Raw genomic sequence first — 25,781 nt, 5'->3', positions numbered from 1 at the left:
TTTGCAAATAGCTGGACATTTAGTGCCAGGTAGATAAACAACTGTCTGAGTTACTGATTTTCCTCCCCCCTTTCCTCCCATGACATATACAAATACAGACACAAAGACATACATTCATACACAGACACACTTATTCACACACACACACACACACGCACACACACACAACTGCCTCACGTTTTCTCTTTGTGTTTTTGTGAGATAAATGTTCAGATTTAGTTTGTTTCACTGCAAAGGCAACAAAAACTGTATGAAATATGCATGTTCCCATTCAGGAGAGATCTGTTTCTTCTTTTAATTGTTCACTTTTGATCTGTAGCTGCTCTAGAAGTAATGGGATGGTTGGGGTAGAATTATAGATGGATGAAAGAGTCAGGCGCTGCCTGTGGGAAGACAGGCAGGTGAAAGATAAATAAGGGTGAGCTCCAGGGAGAGAGGGTGAGTAAACAGCTAGATCTGAAACACAAAACTGCCTATTAAATAGAGACGGGAACAACTATTTGTCAAAATTTCTGATATTGATTGTTGATCTTTCTGCCTGAGACTCATACTGTGGCCATTCTTAACTGATTTATTGAATAGATACCTTTAAGGAGTTTGGGCTTGCTTCATCTAAATCAACATTAACAAACTTCAAGTGGAATTCTGAATTTCGCTTACTAGTGAGTTGGTTTCAAGATACAGACAGAGTTAATTTGTCAAATTTGGCTTCCTACAGGGCGATACTCTCACTCATGCCTTCAAAGTAAATTTGACTCGGTCTGTCGGACATTGAACCAAGGTTCTAATTAAAGGAATCTGTTTTCTCAGTGTTTCCACATTCGGCAAAACACATTTTTATATAGGTGCCTGTGTACATGTCATTATTTTTCATCTTCAAAGGTATTACACTTTGGAGACCAAAAAATAATCAGGCCCTAGACCACTCTGTTTTTTTTTTTTTTTTTCTTTCAAATGTGTTCCGCTTTTGCACCTGTCTGCCGCCTCCTCTGCAGCATGGCTGTGGCACTTTTCCTTTTCATTTCCTTGCTGGTAGGTCAGGCTGAAAAATAAAGACTACGATGACAATAAAAGCTCTCATGGAAATAAAACAAAAGGGAGAAAATATGAAAAGGACTTGAAAATAAAAGAATACAAAAGCACAGTGCATAAAGGATGAGAGAGTTGAAAAGATTACAGAGTTAAGGAAAATGTGATAATGCAATCTTAAAAGAGAAATGTTTTAAATAAAAAGTCATAAGGAAGTGGGTTAAAAAGGGAAAATAAATTTAAAATGGGGAAAGGAGGATTGTTTTTTTCAGAAAGTCTCATCACCTAAGAAGACTTTTCAGGCAGACTTATTATATTTTACTATCATCATATAACGAAGTTTATAACTAAACACAAGACACCATAAAATAAACACTAGAGAAGGCAAAATATATTCCTTCTTTCCCTCCATAAAGTGTGAATTTGGAACTGCCACAATTTCAACCTTAGTGGATGCCATAACATGAATGGAGGCTGACCGCTTAGTGAAGAAGTGACTCTGTGGTCTATTCCACAGAATAAAGCTGTCTTCCCAGAGCCATGTAAATGATCAATCACAAATGTGTTTTTATAACAATCCTGTGGGTTATGGAAAGTGAAGAGAACTCAGCACCAGTTGTACAAACTTCAGCAGGTTTTTAATCTATAAGTTAGAGATAATAACATTTTCTCTATTCACCTTGAATGAACCACACTGTGCATGAACTAGAATGTGATTATAAAGAACCAGACATATATAAGGCAGTGCTGTATTACAATGTACTTAATCCATTGATAATTCCAGTTTCGGGCACTGAATAGTAAAGTTTATAGTTAGGAAAATCTGGTGGAATTTGGTTCCCAGATGATGCTATCAGAAGTACTTAGAATGTTGAAATTTATTAGTCATTGCAATTTCCCACCCCCAACATGAGTTAGGGGAACGTATATGGTTCAAAATTCAACATATACAAAAGGATAATTAGTGAAATGCTCATCAGCTAATTTTTCCCTTATGATTGATTGGTTTTTGGATTGATTGAGTCATTTGACACATTTATTTATTGCATCTATTATGTTTATGGCAACTCTTCTGGTGCTAGGGGTACTGCAGTCCTTACTCTCAAGGAGATCTCATTTCCCATAGGCAACTGTTGATACCAGTTTCTTGTGTATCATTCTAGAGATTATATACACCCACCCACACACAAACACACATATGTTCTTTAAAAAAATGCTATGCGTTGAATGTTTGTGTCCCCCCAAAGTTCTGTGTTGAAATCCTAACCTCCAATGTGGTGGTATTAGGAGGTAGGGCCTTTGGGAGGCAATTAGTTTATGAGGGTGAGGCCCTCATGAATGGAATTAGTGCCCTTGTAAGAAGAGACAAGAGAGCTTGCTCTCTGTCTCTGCTCTCTGCCATGTGAGTATACAACCAGAAGATGGCCATCTGTAAACCAGGACGGGGTCCTCACAAGACACTGTATTTACTTGCACCTTATCTTAGACTGCCTAAGCTTGCAAAACTGTGAGAAATAAATATTTACTTTTTAAGCCACCAGTTTCTGGTAACTTGTTATAGCATCCAGAACTAAGACAAAAAATTTTACACATAGTATATTTAGTCAGCGCCATGTTAGTGGACACTTAGGATCTGGTAGGGTTATTTCTATTATACACAATGCTGTACTCAGACCCTCCCATAGCAATTGTGTAGCTCAAGGCAAGAGTACAAATGGAGCCTGCACACAGTGTGTCTAATTATTTAAAAGTTATGAATCAAGTTCACAATTAACTAAAATATATCCTATCCCTTTACTTTGACAAATATGTTTATCAAAGTAGAAATGGAAAACATGTGCATAAAGCTATGTTTTTTCTGTAATTGAAAGTTGGCAAAATATGAAAGACTAAATTTATTAAAATTATTATTGCACATGTCTGGATATTCTGTCAGTGTACTACAAAATATTTGGATTAATAACAAAATAAAGCGTATAATTCATAATTTATTATATATTATAAATAATTCCTAAAGAAATTTTTTTTAATTTTAGCAGAATTACTAATTATATTATAGTCAAGATTTTCATATAATTGTGTCCCATTGACAGTAATGATTTTAGGATTAAAAATGTACGCAAAATGTACAAAATGTAGATACATTTTCATCAAAATGTAAACATTATATATTTTGTTAAATGTAAATGTAAAACATTGATTAAAATTCATTTTTATATGTCTTCAAAATCTTTTTCTTTTAAAGTAACCATCTAAATATAAAATTTTAATTTTAGAAAGGAAAATTTTAATGGTTGAATATCAAAAACAGAAATTTAAATTAGCTGAATTTCTTAGACACTTATTTTTCAAATTTAATTAAATCTCATTTGATATTTTAACTTAAAACTACAATTAATAAAATAATTTTTTGCTACTAAAATGTTTTAATTTCAGTGAAGTCTCATTTAATATAAAGCTTTCAGTTCTGGTGTTCAATGTCCATCCAGTGGCCAAGTTGTAAGGAATACATACCATGCCACAATTAGAACTAATACAGAAGTAATATTAATTGTTTATATTGGATCATGTTTCTCAACTGTTACTCAGCAAATGCTCTGGATACTATTATAATTTGAGCATTAAAATGAAAAAAGAAAACAGAAAGCAAGAAAATGTATGATTAGCTTTATTGTAAAGAAAGAATACAAGAATCTATTGCATTTCTGCTGAGAGGAAGGTTTGACAAGTTAATTAATTTGTCTTTTCTCTTACATAAATGCTTCCATAGCTTATGATTTTCCTGCTCTTCAAAGCAGTGGTCATTTGTGCCCTGCAGTGGCACAACCCACAAATATCCACAGTATTTGGACAGAGTTGTCTTTTGTTTTGAAGATATAGGGCAAAAAATGAGAAGTTTTTCACTGGGGCCTGAATGGTGTTTGGCATGTGAATAGATGTTTAGGGTTGCAATTTACAGTATGCTGTGCTGAGTGCCAGATCCTGTGTGACAAAGGTGTCCTGTGCTTTTTAATAAATTCATTGTATGTGTGATAAATAGGGCCCTCTCAAACAGTCAAAAGACATCCTTTTTGCTCATGTCAAAAGGATCATACTGTAGTGAATATGTCTGAACATATGGTGTTTTATTTTTAGTGTCTTCAGGATCAATTCGTTAGAAATCCAATTTTATTAAAGGGTATAGACATTTTAGTTTTTGATAGATATTTCCAAATTGCTCTCCTTGGTGGTTGTGGCAATTTGCAATCTCATCAGAAATGTAAGAGAATGACTTTTTTTTCCACATCCTTGTTAACCGAGTGTTTTATCATACACTACAGATCTTTGCCAATCTGTTAGGAGAGAAATACCATCTCGTAGTTTGAATTTAAATTTATCATTCATAAAGTGAACAGTTTTTCATGTAGCTACATTGTTATTTATATTTTTTTGCTGGTAAACTAACTGTTCATATCTTTTGCCTGTTCTTTTCTATTGGGTTATTCATCTTTTGCTTATTTATTTATACATGCTCTTGATATATTAGGAAAATTATTCTTTTGTTATGAGTTGTAAAAATTTTTCCCAGGTTGTTTTTTTAACTTTGTTTTTTTCCTATGTAGAGATTTTAAGTATTCTTATGTAGTCAAATTTATTAATCATTTATTTATGACTTCTGGGATTTTTAATAATACTTAGGAAGTTCTTCCCCACTTGAAGATAATACAATAAAATAAAAAGTAAAATACCTCCCATGGTTTTTTCTAATTCTTTCAAGGTTTTATTTTTCACCTTTAAATCTTTGATCTATTTGGGATGTATTTTTGTGGAAATTGTGAGGTAGATATCCAATGGAATGTTTTCCTCTGATAGATATTTTGCTGTCCCAATAATATTTATTGTATATTTTCTTTTCCCACTGATTTAAAATATCCTTAGTGTACATAAATTTCAGTATGCATTCGGATCTTTTTCAGGGCCTTCTAGTTTTCATTATTTATCTGCATATTCATATTATGTGTATGTACCATATTATTTAGTTATTGTAGCTTTATTTTACATTTTAATATTTGGCAGGGCTAATCTCACATCATAATTCTCCTATTTTCCCTCAGAATTTTCTGCTGTTCTTTCTTCTTTTTCCCTTATAAACTTTAAATCAATTATTTTAGTTTTAAGAAATCCTCTTGGTAGATTTTTAGGGTTATGTAAACTTTTCAATTAACTTGGATGACAATTAACATTTTTATGATGGTAAGACTTTCTATTAAGAATGTGGTATGCCTGTCTGTTAGCTTAAATCATTTTGGGTGGGCCTTTTTAAAAAAAAATCTTAACACTGTTTTGTATAGCTTTTATACATTTCTTGTAAAGTTTATCCATAGGTATTATATTTATATATATATATATATATATATATATATGAATCTTTTCCATTATTTCATCTAATTGTTGTGTGCATTCATGAAGGCTGTTGATTTTCATATATTAATTTTTTAGCATTACCTTGTTGAATTTTCTTGTGTTTATAATTTCTCAGTTGATTTTCTTGGGTTCTAGGAAATCCTCTTATTTGCAAATCATGATAATATTATAATTTTTATCTTTATTTCATTTACCTAATTGGATTGGTTAGGTAGGTACTCCAAGGTAATATGAAATATGGCACAAGTGAACTTACTCCTGACTTCAATGGAAATCTCCTAGTATTTCTCCATTAATTATGCTATTAACTGTTGGGTTGATGCATATGTTTGTATGTGTATCATGTTAATGAGCTATCTATTAATATTTTATCAGTTTTTTCTTTTAAAATTGTGAATAGAGATTACATTTTATCAAATGACTTTTTAGCAACTATGGAGATGGTAATATGTTTCTTTTTTTATCTGTTTAAATAAAATGAATTTTATAAATAGGTTTCCTGATACTTAACTCTAGCTTTCCTGTCAATTCCAGAGTAAAGTCCATTTGGTTATGATATTTTATTCTTTTATTATGTTTTCTGAATTCTGTTTCTCAATGTGACATAGCTTTTTTACATTAATATTTATAACAAGAATTGATCTTTTGTTTGGATTTTAAAAAAATTATATAAATGTCATGCTAGCTTTTTGAAGCTCTCTGCTTTTATGTTCTGGAAGAATTGCCCTTCTTTGCCTTGTTTATTGTTCTTTTCTCTGAGCACCATTGGATTTTAGATTGCATGGTTTGGAACTATGGGGTCTATATGTGTTAAATTACTGGTTTCCCTAGAGTGAATCAGTCAGCCAAATATTTTGACATACAAAATTTTAGCCTTCTAAAAATCCAACCTTGTATTTCAGCACAGCCCTGCTCACCCCATCTCCCCAAGCCAAAGTGGACCTCATACTGACAAATCTCTACCTGTCCTCCAAGGTACTGTTCAAATAACACCCTCATGAAGCCTTTCCGGTCCCTGACTTAAAGATGATCTCTTTCTTTGATGTTAATTTTATGTTTTTCTTTATAACATCCCATTTTTTTTCTGACACATTATTTAATAGATTCATTAGACATTTTCAGACATCAGACAAAATGTTTCCATAATGCTATATTGTTTAATCCTTATCACAGCCCCATGATTTGAACACCTTACAGATAAAGGGATGTTAACCTAGAGAGAGTCAATAATTCTTTTTTTTTAGGTCACAGAGCTGATAGGCTTCCAAACAAAAATGTAGCCCAATTCTGTCTGATTCCAAACCATACACTCTTTTCACCAGATCATGTTGATAAAATAGAAGATCATTTTTACAATTATTTTGTACATGTCTCCCTCTCCTCTGTGAGACTCCAAGCCCCTTCAGGGTCTGGACTGTGTCTTATTTCTCTTGGAATTCCCTGTATCTTTTTGCACGTGGGAAGAATAAAACAAAAGCTGATCAAATTGCTAGAAGTGAACAGAGTGAGTATCCCCAATTTCGTTCCAATAAAACTTCAAAATGAATTATGGAGTTTTGCTCATGCATTTAATCCCTATTTATAGTCTATTAATCCACACATTTATAAGCTCTTGGCAAAAGGCTTTTCAGAAGGATTTCTGAAGCTGTGGAGTAGGAGGTTTGCTTTCACGGCCATCCAGCTATGGTGTGTTCTGGTGGACATTCTCTCGGGCCAGGTCAGTGGGCAGAATTTCCCACGTTAATTGTCTGTAGCTTATCTTGATGCTGGAAAACTGTGGAGTGGGGCTTATCCATCACCTCCAGGGTGCCCGATTGCCTTCTGGGCAAGCCAGAGCTTCATGATAGCTTCACTTAAGAAGCAATAATTTCCTTTTTTCAGTCCTCATGGAACTCTATTTGCACCTCTCCTTTACCCATCTCTCACTTCAGACCTGACATTACAACGATTTATGTGTGTGTCTTCTCTCCCTGACATATGGTAAGCATCTTAAGGTGGGGGGGGGGAATGTCCGATTCATTCTGACATCCCCCACTGTGCTCACAGGGGGCCTAGCACATAGTAGGAGCTCAACACATTTAAAGAAGTGATTAAAGTAGGTTCTAAATTCAGCATATATTGCTACGCCTGTTTTACTAGCACTGTTTCAGCATTTTTGCCGCTGCCCACTATTCATGTGGGTGGTATGAGCTGAAATTGCTGAAGAGAGATGTAATTTCCCTTGTTAATATAATTACTCCCATATATTATCACAGCACTAAAGTCATAACATTCTCATTTTTGGTGTCCTATACACATCACCAAAATTATCTCTGGAGGAGAAATTTATCATGTTTGTTTTCAGTCTCAGAGTGAAATGCTGCCAAGGTTGGTGAATATATGCTCAGCCCCCGTTGAGTGACAAGTGCGTGAATAAATGGGGACATTTCACCTCTTATGGAAAAAAAAATGTAAGGCTCTTATTTGCATCCAGATAATTTATTAACTGCTTGGATTCCCATTTCAGGGCAGGGGGTGGGTAGTGAGCATGCTTTTCTCTATAGGCTTTTCATAGTTTGGGAAAATAATTGATGAGGAGCTGAAGAAGCTGGAGAGGGAGAGGGAGGGGGTAGGGAGGGAATATTTGAATTCTGCTCATTATGAGGGCAGCAGGTCCGTCTGAGGCAGGCTAATGGCCTTGTCAGCTGAACTTGGACTGGACAGGGACAGGATTTCCAATTGTGAGTGTGTGATCAGCCTGCAGGAGTCAATAGCACAGTCTAATATGTGTTTATTTTTTTTGTTTTGGGGGAAGGAGACTTGGCTTTTAGGAGTCTTGTCTCATCCCAGGATTTAAAGGGAACTTTGCCTGAGGCAAGACCTGGCTGGTCCTTGTCATGTTCTCGGGTGGATAGAAGTGGGGCATCTGTTCTGCTACTGGAAGGTCAGACATGAGGGATGAATGGCTGGCTCCTTAGGACGGCCACAGCCTCTACCCAGAAGTAGCTGAATGGATGGCACCAGTGATAGAGCTACATCCCAACAGGGAGTCCTGGCCCTTCACCAGGGAATCTAGGCTGCTGAAAGGTGGCGGCTGGGGCAGAGTTAAGCTCAGAGTCCAGGAGCCTGGGTGTGGCTAGGATTTTTAGGAATAAGCCAAGTGAGGGTGCCTGTAAAGACCGAGAATCTAAAATGAAGAGTCCCAAAGAACAGATTCTGAACTTGGGACAATGTCACTTGGGCACTACCATTTTTAACTTCTTTATGTCTCCCCCAGAGACATCCGTTTCCTATCCACATCACCTTCAAAAAGTCCTTGGGTTTGGTCCTTTCTAGCCATTCTTCGTTGGCAGTGGCTTTTAGCCCTGCTGCACACTGGAGTCACTTGGGAAGCTTTAAGAGAGTGATGTGCAGGCCCCTTCCCCAGACATGTATGTGTACACGTACACACACGTATGCATAGATATAACGCATGCACATATGTATTCATCCCTAGAGATCTGAATGCAGAGTCAGGGGAGAACCACTGACAACTAGATGTTGTGAGAGGCAGGAAGTAGAGGCTTGAGCGACCCCTAGAGGCCATCAGGGACATTACCAGAGCAGACATGGCACACGGCAAGGGATTTATAGCTTATATTAATATGATAGCTACTGTTTATGTCTTACTTTGTGCTTCATTAACTTTTCTGATCTTTACATGACCCTATGAAGTAGGTTTTATTAACTCTGTTTCGGAGATGAAGATGTTAAAGACCAAGGTTCCACAGTTGAACTGGACCTTGGACCCAACTTGGGATGGGACCATTGCTGCTTTGATCAGCCTAATTAATAGGGCTATTGCAATCATTTGCAATGATTTTGGGGCTTTGGAGCCAGACTTAAATCAATTCAAATCCTGGGTCTGCAATTTAAAGCTAGGTGATTGGGACAAGTTACTTAACTTCTCTGAACCCTCAGTTTTCTCACCTGTGTAATGGCAATAGAATGGTTGTGAGGCTGAAATGAGATAGTTCTTATAAAACACTCAGGATACTGGCTGACCCAAACTGAGTACTGATGAATGTTGTCTGTTAGTATTATAACTGGCTCAGGAACCAGACATAGGGTAGAAAATGCAGATGTCCAGCCTAAGAGCCCGGTTGTGAGGAACTGGAAAAGGCATTGTAGAAAGGTGTATGGGGAATGCTGATGCAGTCTTTCATGACCTTTCTATGGCAGTCTCAATAGGTTAGAACATGGGAAAATGAGGAAAATTGCAAATACAGTTAATCAAAAATGCTGTTAGGTGCCTCCTTTCTGTACTTTTGTCTTGAAACCCTTCCCTTGATCACTCCTCCATCCTTTCTGTCTAGTATGCTCTCTGCTAGCTGTGATTTAATGCTTTGGTCCAATCTCAGGTGATAATGGCTTAAGAAAGTACCCATCCCAGGAGTATTTGACCTTTGCTGGAAGATTCAATTAACCTTCAAGACCTGAAAAAAATTAATCTTTAATAGTGTAATTTAAGGCCCTGTGAGGGGTAATGGGGATCCAGTGTTGGGCCGGGGCTCTTCCTTTGGTCTCCTGAGATGGACTTCTGCCTTGCCGGTGCAAGGGACTATTACCAAATGGTTATCTGGAAGGCAGGGGCCACTTCCAGTTTATCTTGGTATCTCCCAAAGTCTTGTGTTTGGCCATGGGGATACAGTAAATTCTCAAAAGCATTTTATTGAATGAAATTTAAGAACATATTTAGTTGTCATCTTAATGTTGCTTCTGTCTGCTTATAAATTTACTGCAAGGTTTTGAAAAGTAAAAAGTATTACTGAGGTAGCTTCTTATATTTTATACCCTTAATAATTTTAATTATTTTACTCTTAAAATTCCTTTGTTCATTCAGCAAATATATATGGAGTGTCTACTCTGTGCCAGTTGCTGGGGAAAACTTCTTGGGTTGAGGACATTCTTTCTAGGACCCCTCGGATGATTTTCTTCACAGTCTACTTGAGGTTGGCCCATCTCTCCTTCAAGCCCCTTATTGGTCAAATGATTGCAATCTGGCTGTTAGGAGCTCCCATTCTTCAGCTCCTGACTCTTTCCCACTCACATTCTAAGTGCTCCTTTTTTTTGAGACAGAATCTCACTTTGTTGCCTGGGCTAGAGTGAGTGCCGTGGCGTCAGCCTAGCTCACAGCAACCTCAAACTCCTGGGCTCAAGCGATCCTACTGCCTCAGCCTCCCGAGTAGCTGGGACTACAGGCACACGCCACCATGCCCGGCTAATTTTTTCTATATATATTTTAGTTGGCCAGATAATTTCTTTCTATTTTTAGTAGAGACGGGGTCTCACTCTTGCTCAGGCTAGTCTTGAACTCCTGACCTTGAGCGATCCACCCACCTCGGCCTCCCAGAGTGCTAGGATTACAGGCGTGAGCCACCGCGCCCGGCCAATCTAAGTGCTCCTTGAATAGGTGTTTAAATTCTATGTATTCAAAAAGGCAGTCAATTAAAAATAAGATAATCTATTATCCCTCAGATGGGGATTTCACCAAATGAATTATGAAGTACATCTCTTATTTTTATTACTTAGGACCTTGTCTTGGACCTTGGTCTTGTTGTGACTCTTGATGAACTTGAAGCTCTGATGTTAATGTCAACTCATCCTCAGTCACTCAGTTGGCTTTCGAGGGAAGATTGTGTGCCGAGTGTCCCCCTCAGTTGTGTTAGTACTACGTTTAGAGTAAAGGCAAGAAAGAATTAGTCATCGAATCTTCAATGATAGCAGACCAGAGAACAGTAATGTTGCATTTTAGACTATTTTCACATATGGGGTTTTCACTTTTGGGCTGCATTCATTTTGGCTTATTGTTTCAATTTTGCATCCTGGATAATTTTGACAGTCTGAGAAGGCAGTGACTCTGGGGACTGGCTGTATGAGTTTTAAAATATGAAATGGGGGAGGGAGGATTGTACAATGGCAGAGAGCAGAATGAGAGTAGTGGGGCCAATGTGGGAGAGTGGGGGAAGAGTCAGATGGGCAGAAGAGAAGGGAGCACAGGGAAGAATGCCAAGTGTGAAAATAGATGCCACTTCTTCTGGGGCCCTGCCGAGCCTTGTATGAAACTCCATTATGGCTTTTCCACAGCAACAATGCTCCTTCAACATTTATTTATGGTGGCTGGGCTTACATAGGTCTGCCCACAACCCTCAGAAAAGCAAATCACATGGGGAGGGGGAGAAGAATTTCCAAAGGAGCAGCCCCTCTCTCAACTGCTTTCCTGAGTCTTTCTTTGGACTATTTTGGGAAGTGAGGTAGCAGGGGTAGCCTTTCTGTGCCGACCGCTAGGAGGTGGGATGGGAGATGCACAGACCCAGGCTTGAGTCCCAGCCCTGCTACTCAAGTGGCTTTACCTCCCTGATTCTTCCGTTCACCATCTGTAAAATGCAGATGATAATAATGCGTATCTTGTAGGATTGTTGGTGAGGATTAACACTGACCTACATAAAATATTGGCAGTCATGGTTGATTTTATGTGTTGACTTGACTGGATCACAGGGTGCCCAGGTATTTGGTTAAACATATCCTGGGCATGTCTGTGAGGGTGTTTCCAGGTGGGATTAGCATTTGAAGCAGGTAACTGAGTAAAGCAGGCAGCCCTTCCTAGTGTGGGTGGGCATTACCCAGTCTGTTGAGGGTCTCAAGAGAACAAAAAGGCAGAGAAAGGGAAAATTTGCTTTTTCTCTGCTTGACTGCTAGAGATGGGACATCAGTCTTCTCTTGACCTTGGACTGGAACTTTCACTGTTAGCATTCCTGGTTCTCAGGCCTTCATACTCCGACTCAACACACCACTGGCTTTCCTGGGTCTCCAGTTTATAGACGGGAGATTGTGGGACTTCTTAACTTCCATAATTCCTTCATGAGTCAATTCCTTATAACAAATATCTTTTTATATATGTATATATATGTATGTTTTGTTTCTCTGGAGAACCTTGATTAACACATTGACTGCTATGTGAGCTATATTTAACTCAGGCTAGTTTTGACCCTGAGGATGCCTGAAGCAAAACCCTGCAGTTGGTTTGTGAAAATCTAGTTGATGTTCTTATTGTTAGAATTAATATTGATAATTTAATTCTAAAAAATGTGGATTGCATTGCATATAACTCATGCACAGAAAACAATAAAAAAATAACAAATTAGAAAGGATAGGTGGACCCAGGGAAACTTTTTTTTCTAGTGTGGCAGTCAGTGTGTTACTATATCTGCTAATCTATGTAAATGGAAACTGATCAGTAATAATAGCCTTTTTTTAGATAGGAGATGTATAAAGTAGAAGCAAGGGTTACTTAGTTTTACCCAAGCTGACTCTAATTATGGATGTATGTGAGTTGACAAAATTTATGGTCACCTATTTTTACATAACCTCGTATAGATGTATTTTGAAGGTAAATTCCATTCAACAAGGATTTATCGGGTGCCTACATTGTTACTATTAATAGTACAGTACATATAAAGATAGGTAAAACGCAGACTCATGCATTCTATTGATAGCAGTCACAAATAAGCAAAGGAAACAGATTCACATATAACTAACTGACCAATCAACCAGCCAACCATAAGAAGTGTTCAGTTGGTAGGTATGCACAAAAGGCTAAGAGAGCTTGAAAATGGAGGTGATTAACTTTGTCTACAGGATTAGAGAGGGAATGAAGAGTAAAATATTACTGAAATTGAAGGCATGGGTTTTCGAGGCAGAGATGACTGGTTCAGTAAAGACTTGGAGAAGTGACTTGACATGGTTTACTTGGAGAAGTGGCCAGTAGACTGGTGAGGTGGGATTGCTGGGCACTTGGGAAGGAGGAGTGGAGGTAAGGTTAGTGAGATAAGTTTGGGCCAGAGTATGAAGGGAAAGACAATGGATTGCAAAGGTGAATGAATGCAAAGTTGGAAAATATCCTCCAAAGAACAGGACCACTGGAGAGAGTCAAAGCGAGATTTAATAGTATTTAAGTTCATGACACTAGTTGTTCTCTATCTTAGCAGAGGACAGAAGGAAAAGAGAAGTCCCACCTGAGTAAGCATATGGGTACAACGCTAGGAATTGTATCCTGACTATGAGCTTGGGCATCCCAGTGTTTTCTGGAGGAGGGTGGGGGGAGGATGCCCTGAGAGCAAGCTTCTGAAATAGAAGGCATCCATAGTTTCCCAGGTATGTTGCCCTCTCTGATACACCTTGGACAGGTTTAACTGCACCTGTCTCATTGGGACTTCAGTGGCATGTGCCAGGAGGGAAGGAGAAGGAGCTGTACCCAGTACACCCAGGGTTGTGGAAATCCCCCAATCATTAGCTAGTCCAGGACACATGAACTGGGCTATCATGAAGGCATCCAGGGGAAGGATGCTACCCAGTGAACGAGCCCCCAGCTTATTCTGGGTATGCCAGCCCTTGGGTCTAAAACAGCTCATTCAATTGCAGACATCCTCCTGCCTGGGGAGTCAGCCTTCTTATTGTTTTCCTTCTTTTGGTCTGAAATGATTCAGAACTGGGTTAGGATGAGCCTTTCTTTTTGGCAGTCAGCAGTCATCTCCTTTCCCCTTTTTAAAATGCCTGTAGAATAGGAACACTGTTATGGAAATTAGTTAGCAGCTGCTGTGCACGGATGTTTAGAAAATTAATATTACTCACATTATACAGTACGGAAGCAGAATTTTAATGAAGCACTGAAACTACAGGCACATTGACCCTTTCCCCTTATCAGAGAAATCTCAGAATGCCTAACTTTCCTTGAGAAAACTTCTCATTTCCACTAAGCTTCTGTAGACCTATTAGTGACAAAAATAGCACATTCACAACCTAAAGGAGCAAATATTTCAGAACATATTATACTAAAATATGACAGTGTCAGCTAAACCATTATCTATACTTATTTCTCATTATTAATTCTTAACAATTAGCTGTTCTTTGTTGCATGGTAACAGGGTTTGCTGTACTATAAAAAATGCTTTAAAGTCGTGTCAGACTTTGTGCCGATTCTGTTAGAGATGATTTTTATTTTTCCACTACAGACTGCTGGCAATGCTCCTGGCATTGGGCAAGAATATGGGGTGAAGGTGGGGTGTGGTTGAGAAGGAGGACATGACCCAAGATTGTACTCAGAAAAGCCTGTCTTTGCAAAATTGAACTGAGAACTACCTACCAAAGTCAATGCAAATGGGCTCAGTCAGTTCTGGAAGAAGAGGGGGGTTTAAGTGACAGGATCAGGGATGTTATCTCAGGTGTGTGAGGCCCCTGGAAAGGGAGGATGCAGGGGGAAATTTGGGTGAAGCAGGCAGAGAGCAGTTGAGGCAGGGGATAAAAAGAATTGAGCTTTCAGGTGGTTTTCAGGTGGCACGGTGAAGAGGAACAGGCAGCGCCATGCCAGGGGCAGCCCTGGGAAATGCTCCAAAGGTGAGAGAACATTTCAAAGAAGGAAGCTCAAGAAGGAGAAGAAAAGACAAGCTTCTCAGACAGGGTGTCTGTCTTTTAAGTGATTCATAACCTCAACCCATGCAAAAATATGGTATTCTCTGGTGTCAGGGCACATCAAGAGTGTTCTTGCCAAAGAGAAGCATTGTTAACAGTGCAGGGAGGATGTAGGAATGGTGAGAAAAAAAGAAAAACATGAACAATGGAACAAAAGCTAGAAATTAGATGGAGAAAGAGGTGTATTTTCTTTTTGTGGGCAAGTTTTCTTTACACTAATGTGTTATATTTAGTGTCTTGTATTCATTTTTCAAACGAACTACTAACCACACTGGGAGTAAAGAGTGCGCGCGTGCATGCGCAGATATTTAATGCTGGGTATGGGTAGGAGGCTGCAAATCTTTGTCCAAAACTAGTATCACCATCCATATTTACTGAGCATTCACTGGGTACAAGTACTGGGTATGGATCCTAAATCTGATTAGGTCCAAGGGTACATGTTATTTACAGTCTAACACTAAAAAATCTGCAGCTGTGGTATACTGGAGACAGCTCACACCAGCTCACAAGAGCTTGCAACCTGACGTCAGGTTGATGGCTTGAAATCAGCCATGGTAGGAATATTTATACCACAGAAACTGGCAAATATTGTAAACAGAGCTTCTGATCTGTTGGCACCACCATCCAGAGAGCTGGTTGGTAAACAGTCACCAGCACGTCACCAAGGCTTTGCCTTTTCAAATGCAGAGGAAATAGTGAAGGGAAACAACTCCCTTCAGAGAAGAGCAGAGCTACTTGCCAACTCATTGTGGGTTCTTTCACATTGGCCAAGAGTGGCAGTTGTGTTAACAGTGGAAAGAATATGAGTACTGCCATTGAAAAAGCCTAGACTGGAATTCTCACTTAGCCATGGATTTGTGTTACTCTCTTAGTTGAGTCATTCAGCCTCTCTGAGTCTTTGTTTCCTCATCTGCAAAATGGGGATATAATATCCACCTTGCAACACTGTTTTCAAGTTTAGAAACTATATCTCCATGATGGCTGCATGTGTTAAATGTCTGCAATTTACTTTGAAATGCATTAAAAAATATGGCTTGATAAATGAATAGTGAGATAGAGGGATAGATGTATAGAAAAGTAAGTATAGTAAAATGACGGGATCCAGGTGGTGACTGCTGTATGGGTGTTCGCTGTAAAATATTTCAACTTTTCTGTAATCTTCATAATAAAATGCTGAGATGGGGGAAACCTATTAAACAGTAGTATTGACAAAAATAACAACAGTAAATCATAACAATAGTAGAGATGACTCATCTCCTGTTGCTTTCCCCTTCCTTCATTCTGCTTCAGCTCCAGTGGCTTTCTGGTTCTGAAACATTCCAGGCCTGATCCCTTCTGCACTTGCTTCCTCCCACCTAGACTAACGCTCTTCCTCCCTGGCTTGCTCCCATCCCTCCAGGTCTTTGTTCACATTTTACCTTCTTGTTCAGGCCTTCACTGACTACCTATTTACAATTGCACACCTCAACCCCTGGCATTCCCTATCTTGCTTCTTGACTTTATTTTCCTCCACTTATCAAAATCTGTCTTACAATATATTTTCCATAATTTATCCTCTCCCCTCCCGAGAATATAAACTCTACAAGGGCAGAGATCTTTGTTTATTTGGTCACTGCTGGATTTCCAATGATAAGAACAATGCCTGGAACATAGTAGGTGCTCAATAAACATTCACTGAATAATAACAATAACAGTCTTGGCTGACCTGCATTTAAGCCTCAAATGAAGGAAGCTGTCTTAGCTTGGGTTTTCTCAGAAGCAGATCCTGATAGCAGGATTCAGATGTATAGGGGAAGAAAAATAATTTTTTCTTCAACTCTCATAATTTCTTAGTCGGAACACACTCCTGTAACAAAAGAAAGATTAATAAGAGAAAAACAAGCAGAAGTTTATGAACATACTGTTTTATATATAAATGGGAGACACTTAGGAAATCGGTTGTTCTCGCAGAGATGGCTTTGAATTCCAGCTTATATAGCATCTTCAGCAGAGAACAGTACATTTTTAGAGAAGGGACAAGACAAAAGAAAAGGATTTTGAGTCTCTAGGGGCAGCATCTTAGAGGAAGGCAAATAGCTGGCAGATAAAGGCTAGATAGCAAAGCTTGTTAATCTAGATTTTTCGGGTGCCATCTCTGGGTTGATAAGGTCTAAAGTTCTTCAGTGGTTAACCTTTGTTATAACTGGTAGAAATGAGGGCCAGCATGCCTTTTGTCTTTTTAAATCTATGTCCTGCTTTTAGGCAAACAGAGAGAGGGCTGAAAGCTTTCCTGTATCTGCTGCTTCTTAATTGTCTTCACCTCAATAATCCTTATTCCCAAAGAGGCATATTTTGGGGTGGCATATTTCTGGTCTCCCAGAAATGTAAGTAGATCACTAGGAAACACTGGTTAGGGAGTAGAGAATTGAGATGCAGCTAATAAAGAATGTATTGTCAGGCAAGATACCGCTGTGGGAAACTGGTGTTTCTTTGGGCTGCAGTAGGAGCCAGAATGAGACATGCTTCTCAGAGTCATCGTCCTGTAGCGTGAGGGAGCTGCAGTATTTATATACCAATTCCCATCAATCCTTATTTGAGGGCTGCTCCCACGGGTATACATTTCCGGATACTTGTGGCCTATATGTTTGGACAGAAGAGGCTCAGAAAGCCAAAGAAGATTTTCAGGCAAGGCATGCAGATGGTGGCCCTTAGAAATCAAGCTGGCATGTAAAGAAGGGGTATGGCTCAGAGGGATATGGGTAGAGCACCCACAGAATCCACCTTCTCACCCAACATTTTGATGCAGTGAGGTCTCCAAATCAGTTTTGTGACTGTGGGTTTAATATTAATTAACATCACAGATCCTAGAAAAGTTCTAAAAAGTCTGTGAGGGCATTTCCTTTTTAAAACATTCCAATTTAATTTTACCACGTAGATCCTAGATACTTTTCCAGCTAACCAAAAAAAAAAAAAAAAAAAAAAAATCAGAGCTTGTTTAGTTTATGGAGGAGAAATTATTTCTTTACTTATTAGACTAAATTTAAGATAGTCTTATTCTTTTAGCAATACCCAAACTAATATTAATCTCACACATAAAATAGGAGCCTCAAGAACAAAATAGTATTCATAGATCCAAAAGCAAATGTGCTGACATTAAAAAAATTTTCCAAACTACCAAAGAGTTCTGAACTGGAATTAACTATCTCATAAAAAACCTCATGTTTCACTGATTGCTGTTTATGACTAAAGCTAATAAGTTGGGCCAAAGGGAGAAATACAGATCTTCACAGCAAAAGTAAACAAACCAAAACACCACTCCCAGAGGCAAAAGGTTATTTAGAACTTAATAATAAAGTCACAAAGCTTGAAGGAATCTTAAAGACCATCATTTTGCCTAGGACTGCACTTAATTTTTATGTAGATAAAATTAAATCACTGCATAATTTAGCGACCTTCATCTGAATAGTTGGTATTGTGGAAATCCAAAAAAGGATGGGGCAAGAGGTTGAGTGGATATGTAGACTTTAACTGGTTTGGTTGCATTAGGAGGAGGAGTATGGCAAAGTGGTTAAAATCTCCCATTTAGCAGGTGGACAGATTTACATTAACCTCCTTCCTCTCCCCTCATTCATTCTGCTACATATTAGAGTGTGACCTTGGTGAGTTATTAACCTTCTGGATGTCAGTTTTTCTACAGTGGGAGAACAAGAATAATAATATCTCACTCCCCACCCCAGGCACTTGCCCTTATTGCTCTTCCTTGCATCTGATTGATGCAAGGCTTAAATGAGATAATGTGCAAAGTGCTTAGTTTAGTGCTTATAAGGAGAACTGCAATTAATAAATCATAGCTAATTTTATTAGGTCCCTTCATTTGTTCAGCAGATATTTACTGAGCATCTACTATGTGCCAGGTACTGTTCAATGTTCTTGGGATATATCAGTGAGCAAAACAAACAGAGATCTCTGCCCTCAGGGTGTTTATAGTCTAGTGGGAAGAGGGGATATAGACAATAAGCAACAGATACAGCAGATAAGTAAATTATGCAATAGATTAAAGAGAATAAGTGCTATGGGAGAATAAAAAGGGGCTGCAAGGAAAATGGGATGAGGAGTGCTAGAAGGATAACACTTTGTAATTTTACACGTGGTGGTCACGGTGGGCCTTACTGAGAAGGAGGTATTTGAACATAGATTTGAGGGAGGAGGGAATGGGCTGTGGGTAGCTGGGGAAGAGTGTTCTAGGCAGAGGGAACAGTCACTGCAAAGACCCTGAGGACTCTGCATGATTAAGGAATAGCGGGAAAGCCAGTTGGGCTAAAACAGAGTGAGTGAGGGTCGGGGTGGGGCAGGTAGAGGAATACAAAGTCAGAGAGGTAATTGCTGGTGTGGGGAAAATGAGTGGATCACGTGGGGCTTTTGTACGCTATTGTGAGGACTTTGGTTTTTTTGCTGAGTTAAATGAGCAGTCAGTATGAGGTTTTGATATCAAGAAGAGGCTTGATCTAAATTACATTTACAAAGATCACTTCAGCTGCTGTATGGAGAGTAGACCTAGTGGAGAAAAGGCAGAAGCTGGAGACCCGTTAGGGGGCAATTACCATCATTTAGGCGAGACATGGTGGTGGCTTGAATCACCAATCATAATATGGGGGTTGGTGAGACGTGGTTGGATTCTGGTCATATTTTGAAAGCAGTCCAAGGTTTCCTGATGAGTAAGATGTGGGGTGTTAAAGGAGAGACATCATGGACAACTCTAAGCCAAGGTTTTGGTTCGAGGACCTGGAAGTCTGCAATTGCCATCAACCAAGAAGCAAGCTGGGATGCAGAACATCTGGAGGGACTCTCTGGGTGTGTTTTTGGATGTGTTGAGACTGACATGTCTATTGGATGGACATCCAAGGAAGTCAAGAATTTAAGTCAAAAGTTTAGGAGAGAGCCCTGGATTGGAGGTATACATTCAGGAGTTAAGGGCTTAGATATGGTATTTCAAGACTTTGAGACTGGCTGGGATTACCAAAGAGGACTGAGGGCTGAGCTCCAGGGTACTCCAAAACTGGACAGTCAGGGAGAAGAGGAGGAACAAGGAAAGGGACTGGGAGGAGCAAGCAGTGAGGTAGGAGGAGTCCAGAAGGTGTGGGGTTCTGGATGCCAGGTAAAGACAGCAATCACTGGGGTCAGATCTTGACTGGTCAAGTGAGATGAGGACCAAGAGCTGACCCACAGGGCAATGGAGATGTTGAGAGGGGCAGATGTGGAAGAGCATGAGCTCAAATCTGGATCAGAAGGGGCTTGAGAGAGGAATTGGAGACAGTGAGTACAGACGAAAGGCTCAAGGGGTTTGCTTCTGCGGAGAATGAAGAAAAAGGGGGAAGGAGTGGGAGAAGTGAGGTTACGAGAACGTTTGTTTGTTTTCTTTTTTTATTAAATGGGACAAAGACCAACATTTTCATATGATGAAAATAATCCAGAGGGGAGAGAAACTTGGATGACGTGAGAGCTTTGCTGGGGCAGGCTTGGTTCTGAATGCTCTGCATCTGTGAACTCCCTCCATCCTCCCAGCACCTCTGTGAGGCAGGTGATGTTATGACCATCTCCATTTCCAGGTGAAAACCTAAGCACTGCTCAGTTCACAGTGTAGCATGAGGAACTTACCATGTCAGTACATTGGACACCTCATTCTTTGTTCCTGGCTGCATAGTACCCCATTATACAGAAGTGTCCATTTATTTAGTCATTCCTCTTTTAGTGGAAATTAAGGTTGCTTATAATTTGTGATATGTTTGATATTACAGACAATGCTACAATGAGCAGTCTTTTGTGTGCATGTATAAATATTTCTATAGGATGGGATTCTAGAAATAGAATTACCAAGTAGAAAGGGATAGGCATTTAAAACCCTGATGGATTTGGCCAGCTGACCCCTCAATGCTGGTACCAGTATACCTGCCCACCAAGAGGGTGTAAGCAGATGTCCTTGTGGGACTCCACCTAATCTTTTGTCTCCTGTGGTAAATTATGATAGGATTATTTAAAAAACTGCCTCTGGCAAAACTGCCTATCATAGTTGAGTCTTTTACACCCTCTAGATTTGTTACTAGACATTAAGTGTTAGCAAACTTTGGAGACAGTTCTAAAATGAAATATTTAGGTATCATTTCCTTTAGAGAGAAGGCTGATGACATTCTAGTGACAAAGCTGTGGAGTGTTAACAGCGTTAACTTAAAGGTCACCAGATGTGGGATGAAATTGTCACAAATCTATTTTTTATGCCAATGTGAAATTGATAATTCAAGGAAAGTGGGTATCTTTATCAGTTAATGTCACAATGTTCAATAATTATTGTATTTATTATTTCCCCATCCAAAGTTAAAATCCTGATTGGCCAGGAAGCACTTTATGAGTCTGGGGAGGTCTTCTGACATTTAATACAATCTCCCAATAAGTCAGATGGGTGGTTGTTTTGATGAAAGCTGTGGACAAAATGCTATTAAACCAAATGCAATGAAGACACTATTTTGTAAATAACTATGGTGATTAAAGCTTTGTTTCACATCATTAAAAACGTGTTACTCCATCCAGTATTGCTTCTTACAAACACTGTTCAACATCTCCGGATGCCTCAGTTCGAAGAAGCAAAGAGAAAGAAAAGACATACATTTGGAGAAAGACTTAAATAGAACTAGAAATCTGATAAATACATCATAGAAGGCTGAGCTTAGTCTGCCTGAAGGTTTTTTAGATGTGCCTTTGTGCCCTTAGCTATCATGGGCTTCTGGATCTTTCTAATGGAATCTGCTCTGTGGGCTGAAGATATGTGTAAATGTGGCTTTAGCATCGCCCCTGTCCTTGGGCCAGTCAGGTCTTATTGACCAAGTGAGAAGTTTAAAAACGCAGTGTGGTCTCATTTAGGCAACATTCAACTTCTGCCAAGCCTCCAGCCACCTGTGGTGTCAGCTATTGCTCTTACAATTAGGGATGGCTGCCTGGGAGGGGCTGGCTCCCTGCAGCAGCCTCTCTCCCACGTCCATGCTCTGGGCTCATTTCGCTTTCATTAGCCTTTGCAGCTCCTGGGTGTGAAGATGCAGCTCACCTAATCTCAGCCATTCTGGAATGCACAATAAAACACCCCTGTACTGGGGCCCCTGCTCTTGCCACTCGAGTATTTAACTGGAGGCTGAAAAACTTGGTTTCTATATGCAGGTCAATCCCATCAGGAGGGAATCATCAAACACCTGATGTCCTCTGTACTGAAGTTTGTCTCTGTGGAAGAGGATGGGATCTACTCAACACCACCTCCATGCATTTAGGGATAATTAATGAAGAAATAGGCAGCTGCCAGTTTGGGAGTCAATTTAGACTGATTGGTGTATGCCTGACAGATCTGGTGATGGCAGTAACTGGTGGTAGTAACTCGTCTGGGCCAAGGTGTTGGTTTATTATAGAAGTCACCATTCTCCAGTTGATTTAGATCATTGCTTCAGTGACTACTGTGGATGAGTATTTCATATGTCATATATTAGTTTAGGGAAAAATAAATTGGTTTATATAATTAAAAAGTCCAACTTTTGGCACAGATGGCTCCAGAAGTGCATACGAGGTGTTTAGGAATCTTTCTCCCACAGCTCCAAGTCTCCTTTCTGGAGACAGAGTCTCCCTGCATGATGGCAAAGTGGCCACACAGCAACTTCCAGGTTGTAGCCATCTCGTGCAGAAAAAGAATCTCTTTTCCAGTAATTCCACCTAATGGTGTGGGACTGCATGCCATCCTTCTGGCTACAACTGCATGCCTGCACTTGGGCAATCACAGGGGCTGGGAAGATGTGGCACCATCTGGCTCTATTGGCCAGATCTAGAACCTGTACCCACCTCTGAAACCACAGAAGGGTCAGTTCCACCAATGCACATGGCATGAGTGAGGTGGTTTCTGAAAAATAAATAAATAAATAAATAAATTGGGGTGTTGTTTCTAGAAAGAGGGAGGATGGATGCCGGGTGGGAAAAAATAATAGATATCCATTCTAGTTGATAACTAAAAAAATATTAATGAGGTTTATTACTTTAGAAAAAGTAGAGCTTTATTTCTCATAAAGGGTAGCCACCTGCTGGGTGGCCATTCCAATGGATTGGGAAGCAAAGCCCAGGCCAGAAACCAGGCACATGTGCTTCAAAGAAGAGACAAAAGGCAACAGGATTTTATACTGAGCATGGTGGTCAAATATACATATTTAACAAACTATAGGAGTCATGAATATTTATGAAGGAAAAATCATATGCAGGTAATTGGGCTTTATTACTCCCATGCTGTCATGGCTGGGAACTCAGTTTTAAGGTGTTTGTGGGGTCCCCTTGGCCAAGAGGGGTTACTTAGCATTAGCACCATTAGTTAGTTAGTTAGCAGCATTCAGTTAGCACTGGGTTTAGGATTTTATTTTTCCTTAACATAGTGTATAACTAAGTCAGGCCCCACAGAGCATCAGTAACCAGAGTAGCACTGCAATGTATGCCTTCAAATTTCAAAGTTTATCCAGTGCACATAGCACATTTTATAGGTGAGAAAACTGAGTCCATTAGTAGCAGAATTAAATGAAATAAGGTCTGGCACATAGTAAATGCACAATAAATGGTTGAGTTTTTCTGTGGTTTATCATTGTATAGATGCTTTTTCATATATGCATATTTCATCACATGCATTATACTTATGATAAAATTCTGAAAAATTTCAATGCATGATCTTACTCCAGAAACAAATTTCATTTTTCAGTTTGGTGTCCAAGGGTGGATAATTCCACTAAAATGGGAAATGGGGTTGGGGGGAGATGGATTGGAAGCCTTATGGCTCCAAGGGAAGAAAGCTAGTGGAGTTGAAGGAGGAGGCTGGAAGTGAATGAGGGGTTACAATGAAAGGGAAATACATTTTTTTCCCCTACAGAAAGGTCTGTTGTGCAAGAAATGGTCCTGGGGGACCGAGAATAAAACCCCACAGGAGCACAGGCCTGATTGAGTCTTCCTAAAAACCATTTGAGGGAGTAGGAGGAAGCAGGGTTTGTAAATTAATAAATGTGAAGCTGAGCCCTGGGACTGGTTTCTTTCAGTTCCCTGGTTAGCCTTATACTTAAGGGCTACAGATGTTTCTGGTTGGATTTGAGTTTTGCAATTAATTCTGAAGACCAATAACCTCATGAAGCTTAGAGGAAGAACGCTTTACAGGTGAGATAAAACTGGGACTGATGTTTAGATTTTTAAAAATGGCTTTTTTCCCCCCACTGATTGTTTATAAAGTAGATTTCTAAAATCTTTCTGGTCTCAGAATCTTCCCTTCCCATGTGCATCCAGGCCGGCAAAGGTTGCAGTATAGCATCTGGGGGTCCAGGCCTGGGGGTTTGAGTAAGAGGACCTTTGGGAGATCTTACTCTTCCTTTATTCATTTATTCATGTCCTCTCTATGGAGAACCTATTCGAAGCAGAGTCAGGACCAGGTGAGGCAAGGGAGGCTCCTGGGGCACAAGATTTAAGGAGATGTTTACTCTCAGTGTCATGAAAGTGTCGAGTTGGTGCCCGAGGGTTATTGCCTCCCTAGGTTTTGTGCCCAAGAAGGCTCATCTGTCTTACCCTAGTTTTGGGCCTGCTGTTATGAGCTAAGTTTTATGTAAGGTGTCTGAGCCAAAGATATGTGAGACGTGATCTCTCATTCTAGTAAGTTCCTTGCCGGAGAAATTCATGAAGGGTCAGAGTAAGTGTTGGAAAGTGTTAGGTCCACCTGAAGCTCACAAGGAAGGGATGTAAAAAACAAGGAAGGGATATAAAAAATTTGAAGTTCAAGGCCTCCAGATTGAAAGAAGCACAGATGTCTAAAATGGCCTGGGGGCCACATTCGGATACTTGCATTGAAATTTTCCTGGCCAGTTATTGTTTTTAGAATAAAAAAATCAGATGCCATACTTCTATCGTTATTAGTAGAATTAACATTATTATTTAATAGGACAAAGCATATCATAATAATGCTAAGAATAAGGATATTCTGATAAATATAGCTGGTGTTTGCTCAATGTATAATAAATACATTATTCTATTTAGCCTTCACAGCAACCCTTTGAGGTAGGTAATATTATTTCCATTTTATGGAAGATGAAATTGAAGTTCAGAGACACCAAGGTCAAATAGCCACATGTGCCACTATCAGGATTCAAACCCATGACTGTCAACTCCATTACCTCTAGTGGTCAGTTGAAGCCAGTAGTGGTGGGAGTTTTACTGGTAACTTCTCCTAACTCCTAACCCTGAATGAACTTTTTTTAAAAATTGCGTTTTTTTTAAAAAAAAGAAAAAAAAACAACCTAAAGGCAAACCAAAATTTTTAAGAGTTTCCCAGCTTTCTGAGGTGAAGACTGGAAAGAGACGCAGCCATCTACACTCTGAAACCCCCCTTCCACTTCGCCACAGCCCACCTCTCGCCCTTTCTCTCTCTTCCACTGCTCTCCCAACCCGGGAGAGCGAATAGGAAGACAGTGGGAATTGCTGTCGCCTCCCCACTTCCTCCAGGGACCAGGAAAGCGGTTATGCCATGCTGGGTCAGCTAGACAGGCCCTGGCTTTCTGTTCTTCTATGTTAATTAGAAAGCAGAATCTTAAAAGCCAATTTTGACTAAGAACTCTGTGTCCAATTTTCTCCTGGCCCTGATTGTGAAGGGCCTGATCAATATTAAATCTAATTTACAATGATGGCCCCTGTGAAGCTGGCAAATGTTATGTCAACATACCATAATGACTTGGGCTTCCTAAGCACACTTGTTAGCCGTGGCCACATCTGCCACGGCCACTCTCACACCCGCTCCTGCCTCTCTGCCACATCTGTGATAACGCCCCCTCGAGTTCTCCTGCGTG

The sequence above is a fragment of the Eulemur rufifrons genome, chromosome 16 (genome assembly GCF_041146395.1).
Source record: "Eulemur rufifrons isolate Redbay chromosome 16, OSU_ERuf_1, whole genome shotgun sequence".
Lineage (NCBI taxonomy): Eukaryota > Metazoa > Chordata > Mammalia > Primates > Lemuridae > Eulemur > Eulemur rufifrons.
This window is presented reverse-complemented; position numbering follows the sequence as displayed.